The sequence below is a fragment of the Ostrinia nubilalis genome, chromosome 2, assembly GCF_963855985.1.
Source record: "Ostrinia nubilalis chromosome 2, ilOstNubi1.1, whole genome shotgun sequence".
Taxonomy (NCBI): Eukaryota; Metazoa; Arthropoda; class Insecta; order Lepidoptera; family Crambidae; genus Ostrinia; species Ostrinia nubilalis.
In genome coordinates this window covers 16884114-16891883 of record NC_087089.1, presented here as the reverse complement: position 1 = coordinate 16891883, position 7770 = coordinate 16884114, and positions in this window count along the sequence as shown.

Below are 7770 nucleotides of genomic sequence, written 5' to 3'. Positions count from 1 at the left end.
GAGAGAGAGAGAATCGAAAATGTAGACAACGTTTTCCGAATAGGCGTAATCTTGATGTTTGATATTTGAATCAACATTTTGTGTTGAAGCTTTTTTTAGGCAGTAGTGGTTAATCTTTTGAAAGTTTCACATGAATAGTTCTTTTTAAAAAACATACAGGATGACTAATTGATACAATACGTGTCTAAAAACCAATTTCAAGTATCAAGACCATTCAAGCTCAACCGTATAGTCACACCTGCTTTGAAGGTCAATAACAAACGTTTCATGGAAGAACCGCACCATCACTGAAAGGTATTCACTATTGAGTTCTTAAAAACGATTAACAAGAGCTGTGCTTACTTATTACTCAGCTTGAAAGGAAAATAATGTGTTCATTTTGTTAGCTTGAGCATTTTGTGATTGTTTGTGATCGCTTGAGTAAACGCGTGTACTTCTCAAGGACATAATAATATACTCTACATTATTTTCAAGGGCCAAATATTTCAATATTGAACCAAAAAGCTAGTAAGATTAATAATATGAAAGCAGGTAGGTACTATGTATATTAATTACGTGACTAATTGGTTAGAATATTATTTTTAGTTTTGAAATCTCGTCTGAAGCACAAGCTTAACCCAGTTCAGTCTAAAAAAGACGGAATAAAGTAAAAAATAGGGTTAAAGAGCATTTTATAATATGTTTCTCTTTTAGTAGGTATATCAAAAAATTACCTTTTATTAAAGTGTTTTTTTTTTTACTTAAGTTATTTTTAACTTAAGTTAAAATTCCTATTAACTTAAACTTACCTTCACTGCTCCTCCCCAAATCAGGAGACAACAGAAGGAGTCGTTTGTCAAACATTCCTCTATCTTTCTTTACTTCTTTCACCAACTTTATCTTCGCATAGTCCACATTGTCTGGGTTCGTCGGGATTTTGTTGTAAACTAAGAACTTCGTGAGTTGATCCATTTTACGCAATTTAGTTTTGGTTTATTCACTTTTCTTTAAACTTTTTAATTGCCACGCTTTTGATTTTAGTTTGACCTTCGAACGTTTGATCACAAACACTGTCCTATTGTCCATAAAGGATTAAAAATAAACTTAACATTAGCAGCAGTAGTTACTTTTTAGATGAAACGTGCTACTTCAAAGCTCGAAAAAAAATCACAAAATCACTGACCAACAAAACTTCTTCAATCTTCACAAATAAATCAAAATGTATTATACAGACGACATCAAATCAAGCCAAACTGTAACATCTTGCAATCGTAACAAGTTCTATTTTGAAACAATAGCATGATGTGATGACGGCTGTTAAAATGATAATACTGTGTTAACTTTACGGGCACAAGCAACTGAGTAATCCTCAAACGCTTACGGTACGCGAAGTTATGCAAATCGTAATTCAGGTGGCGTGAACTAACGCCGATGAAGCCCCCTCGTCCTCACATACCGAATGAGTATCAGCGGTTATCGTGACAGTATTTCCCTTTGCAACACTTCGCACTAATGCTTGAGCTTCTTCAGTTTAAAATCAGTTAGGTATATGCAAATACGTGCTTGTGTGGATACCACACACTACTCTTGATCTACATTTATCATCAGGTTGGGTTTTTTCGCCAGAAAGTTCAATCTATGATCTAATGTTGCTTTATGGAGCATGACATGTGGTCAAGTTATGTATACTTTTGGTTAAAATGTTAGCTCGACGGTCCCTACGTATAATAACGTATCTGAAAACGGCCAATTTTACAGGAGAGCGGTTTGAAGGTTTAAACATGTGTAGCTCGCGTTCTATTTATCATACATTGATGAAATTTGGTATAATAGTTTTATATGAGGTATATTTTATAAATCATGAAGAATTATCAAAAAATAATCACAATTAGTGTATTATTTGTCATTTACTCACTTATACAACGGAAAGTTTCTAATTACAAATGACGTAAGTGGTACTTACTGACTTTTACGTTGGATTAATAGATTTGTTTAAATCATTAACTGCCACATAAGTAATTGTACATGGGAGCAAAGTTCAGCTACTACTGACCGTAACTCTCATTCTAGGCCCATAGTCCTCCTCGACGAGGCTTAACAGCGTCCCGCCTCGTTTCCCAGATAGTTGCATATTGGAGGCACTTCCATACCTTAATATTCTTCCTTATCTAAGGGGTCTTTTGACTGAAGAATTCCTGTGGAACCGGTAAATTTTCTTTTTCAATAGTGCCGGCCAGGTTTGACACCATGGCATCGAGCCCGAAGATCCACATGGGTCTTTTTTGAGTTCGATCTTGTGGAACATTGGATACGACTGGGTACTAAATGGAACCCTTTTCAAGGGCATGGACATTTCAAGGTATCATCTGCCATGCAGATAGTTTCATCATTACAAGAATATCCTGATAACTTTCAGAGCCTCCCCTCCAACAGCGAGGCGGCTTGCCTGGGCGCCACAGATGGCATTATGCTCGCCCCAGGCCAGGGACCACATATATTTAAAAGCATCCCTGATACCTTCACCTGACGCCCACATCACTGTCAAAGCTAAGGCACAGATCAAATATCTAAGAGTAAGGTCCTGTTAATCACCAGTGGCGCCAAGTAGTGAGCGCAAATACGGTGACCTCCATCAACAGCCCTTTACAGTCCACTGCTAGACTATGAGCCTCCTCCACTATAGTGGAGGGTTTTGCCATAATCTCCACGCTTGGCAGGCGGGTTGGAGATCGCAGTTTGAAAGATTGATGTTTATCAGAGAGCGCTGCTGCCCGTTCTCTGTTTGATATGTAGTCCCTAAGTCGCCTCTTACGACGAGTAGAATACATTTGTCACGAACTCCTACTCTTCCCGCGGGTGTCGTAAGAGGCGACTTAGGGACTACGGTGACCTTAATTGTATATAATCAGTGGCAGCTTGCACTTTTTCCAATTCGTCGCCGTGCGTATGGAAGACAGCTTGCTTCGTCGTGGCTGCTTCCCTAATTTGGAAGTCCGAAAACTCTATGTCGGACGGAAGGCTATGGAGAAAGGTCAGGAGCTCTATACTGGCACCCTCAAAAGCATAATTCTGTACAGGACTCCCATCTAAGGCATCACCCTCGTAGGGATGGGTAACGCTACCCATCTTCTAAGACCTTAACAGGCCCAGAAAGTCTACAGGGCTACATCGTAGGCTTTAACGCAGCGTGAAGAACGAGGTGAAAGCTCCGCCTTAGGAGGACAGAGAGGCCGTTTGACGTGAGACTCGCTAGCCTGTGCTGTAGTCTAGTAGTTGATAAACTACCTAGCCGTAGCTAAGTTGGGTCACCGAACCTTATTCGCAATCGTGCAGAAGTTTAAGGTTGCTCGAGCGATTTCACCATGACTGGGCACGGATCCTTCGAGCCCTACCTGTATTGCGGTGGCTAGGAGCATACGGCACACCATATTCTTGCGGGATAGCATAGTCAAAGCTATGTGGACGGTAACAAAACCTGGGTGGTAATGAATCACCTCTATCTGAGAAGATTAGGTGCCGAAAGAAGCTGCGGTACGATAGCGCGACTACGAACCAAGTGCGGGTGCATTTGAATTCACTCCAGGGAAGGTGACAGTTTGATTGCCTCCTATCTTCCTTCCTCAGTAATGGCCAGCGTAACGGGGTCGTGAGGCAGTACGAGAGGCATTGCATAAGCCACCACCACCGTCTGCTGACGGTGAGTGTGTGTGCGGGAAAGCTGTGTACTTCCAGCTGCTCTCGTCCCAACTGTCGCCGTGTAGGCGGGAGGTCTTTGTTCGGAATCTCACAGTTAGCACTTATAGCGAGTGACGGGTGCATCAGGGTATTTTTAGTGGGTATACCTCATCCTTCTGACGGGTATGTATGCAATATCATGTAAGCATGTAATAGTAGCTTCTGAGTTAATTGAAACTTTTGTTTGTAAGTGTTGCCTGCTTATATTTATTTCTGAATTCCATAATATGCTTGATAAATAAATAAAATAAATTTTTACGATATTTTTACAAACTTGTATCTTATAAAAAGTAGCATAGGAGAAGAACTTGGTTGCGTTAAGTCTAATAAATGACCCTAGATACTTCAGTCGTGTTGTATATCATATTTTATATTGTTTTGTCTTCACTTTTATCTCCACCAGATATTGCTAAAATACAATTTCTCAGCGTAAAACACCGTTACTGGCACTAACTTATAGACATAAAACAAACTTTTCCAAAGTAAAACATTTATAGTGGCAGTTACGGCTAGAAGATACTTTAATTTTCCGACGTAAAAATAGGTAAGTGCCTAGGGCAAATTAAAGTTACTATTGTAAGTAGGTTACAATAGTAACTTTAATTTGCCCTAGTGAAACAACGCAACTACCAGATTCCTACGGTTAAATGATTAATTTGCCGTTGGTATAATGTTGAGTGAAATAAATTAGGTCAGAAACCATAATAATACCTATTTCCTTCATAAAATACGTATCAATTCACTCGACCTGCGCGAATGAAAGTGGCAGTTGCAGGGTTGGGCGCGCGGGGTTAAGCGTGCGGTCCAACGTAAAATTTCGTAACTCCCACTAATGCAATTTTACTGCGGAAATCGTTCTAATTTTGTAGTTGCGGGATTTGTTTTTTGACGTTTTAAGGTTCAATTTGAATAAAAACTGTATGTTTTTTGAACTGAGCCGTAACTGTTGGGTGCTCTGAAGGTTTTGCAAACAAAAACGGCAAATCACGGAACTGGTAGATACTGAATTGTACGTAGGGACCGTCGAGCTGTAGTAGTTACTGTTAGCCTTAAAAACTCATTTCACTTAAAACTTTCAGTTTCAAAATGTCTCTAGAAATTTTTTTTGTTCTATTGTGATCATATGGATAAATAATTTATACTCTTAAACTTAACTCAGGTAAGTAATGCGCTGTGCAAAAATGTATAGCAAAAATTCGTCTGTAGAACCTAATAATTAATAACAAAATACGAATATAAAGACACTGCTGGTATTGATCATAATGGAACAAAATTAATGATGTGAATAATAATTAAAAATCTACCATAATTAATGTGAATGTGTGTAATGAATTAGGTCCATATAGTCAGGTTAGATACTAATTCAATTATGTTTGATGAAAGTCCACAATACTAATTGAATTTCTCCAAACGTATGCGTTCAGCCTATTTGCCACGCCTAGCAAACAGCGTTCCTATCGCGCGAATATTTTGCATGTTTGTGCGGATCACTAATCTGTTACACATTCAACCTTGTATCTACACCTGTATAACTGTGTATAACAGTCAAATAACTGTATATAACAGTCAAATGTGCTGTTTGAATAAGGATGTCGAAAATTTCAAAAGGTATCGATATAATCAAATATTGACATGGCTGAAATATCGACAAAAATGGTGTTTTTTTTGTCCAAACGAAGTTGCGCAACATTTCTGATATACCTAATGCCAAAGTAATACTAAGTCATATGAAGGTAAAACAAACCAAAACGTTAAAATTTACGCAAATACATAATTTACAACCTAAATACATAAAGAAAGTGAAACCAAAAAGAAAGTGTGTTTTATTCAGTGTTCGGTTAACAATTTTTTTAACCGCTAAAAATGCAGTGCTTGATCATAACTGTATTTATTACCTTAGATAATAATACAGATTTGAGAAAGAACTGCACAAATAGATAGTTTTAAATGAATAAAGGCACCGATATATCGTTGACTTCGCTGTATTCACTATCAGCCAAAAAGGTCTTATAATTTCAATGATCTTCTAATTCTGTTTATTATAATATGGCAAGTTTAATGAAACGGCACTCAAGTACGAGATCAAGAATAGATTTAAAACTGCACTTAATGTTGTCTCTATATACTCAAAAAAGTCGAAAATGTGTGCTATTTCATAATACGGGGCTATAAACTTGCATTATAAATATAATGGAACACCTGATGCCACTCCGGTTTGATCACACAAAATGTACATACCGTCCAAAACAACTGCCTGTGAATCAACCTTCTTCGGATCTTTTTCTTCAACTGCCTCGTCTTCAACTATATCTGCACTAACATCTTCAACTATAATCGTATCTGATGTCTTATCTTCATTTTCCTCAGCAATTGTAGCTTCTTCGACAACCTCAGTCATTCCAACTTGTCAACTCGACGATTAGTAAAGAAATGTTGAATTGTTGAACCAACGCGCGAACGTGAATGGTGATAGAGATATCGCGGACTTCATAACTGCCATATAACAGCATCTATGACCTAAACACTTGCTAAAGTGCTAAAAGTGATAGAAACCACTAAACAGGCAGTAATATCGTTCGTAACGGCGTGTTATAAATTCTTTATGACATCTAATGGTCTTAGGTAATAGCAGAAGTTCCATTTCGGTCTATTAGATGGCGTGTAACTGACTTTAAAAAAGAAAAACAAAATTATAAAGAGCGATAAAACTACCGAAACACAGCCTCATCTCTTTGAGATGGGACAATATACAGCCTGATTTCAATACTCAAAATAACTAACAACAATAATTGGAGTCGAAAATGTTTCTACCAATACAAACCCAATCGATTATGTAGCATGCCCAAATGATTATTTTATACGCATTTTCAATCCTTATTGCTAAAAATCCCTGCCCCCATTTTCTGCCCTATGAGATTTATTTTAGGAAAAGGTAACAGAATACGTATCGTATAATCCTCCTAGGGCCTATCAATTTCTTTGATATTAAAATAATGTATAAGAGAACCGGGAAGAGGAACTCTATACTTACTTGAGTTCATCTTACGCAAATTAATCAAGCAAAAGCACGAGGTAGGCGATTTGTAGGCAATCTTTCTCCTTCGTAGATTACAGAGGTACATATAATAACATTATACTGAGTTACCTACCTCTTTTATGGTCGTGAAAACACATGAATTTGTATTTGTACATAGTCATACCCACCTTTCACCAATATTATCAAAAGATTACGTTTCAAATTTAATCAAATCGTAGGTCCAATAATACGCTACCAGGGTGGTATTTCAGCAAATAAAATCTAGTCATCATGCAAAAGCGTACTCACCTTTATCTTTACTCAAGTTGACAACGTTATTGAGAGCCGACGATAGCTTTTTCTGAGTATCCTCACTCACAGATTTGCCATTTTGATTCTCGTTTTGAGTCAAATTATTTTTAACATTTTTCCAACGATTCCCGAGGCCTTTATTCATTTTTATTTACATAATTCCAACTGTTTTATCAGATTAGATTTTTTGCACGAAGTGATAGACCAAAACTAAATTGTTATCGGTTTCACGGACTATTTGCAAATGTAGTTTTTCTTCGCAGCGTTAAATAGTTTTACGTATAGTTATAGCGCGATTGGATAGTCTTGAAACTTGAAACGATATAAGCATTCGCTTAGTGCAGAGACCGCTATTTAAAATTGTGCTTTTGTGTAATTTTTATGGAAATAAATGCATTTATTTTGCTTTTATTCATTTTCGTGCGCTGCATTTCAAAAACTAGGTAATTATTATTTTCATAAATCTTTCTTATTTATTTTTAGCTTGATAACGTCAGACAGATTTTTACAGATATTGTAGAATATTTTTTTTTTTAAATAAAACTACTTATGATTAATGCAATGACAAAAATGTTTATTTTATCCTTAATTTAAAAAAAATATTTATTCACCTTTATTTTATTTCACGACAAACAGTTTTTCTTTGTTATCATGCATATTAATAACTCAATTTTACCGGCTGTCGCTTATTGCCGCAGTCTCAAGATTGTCTGATCAGCATATAAATC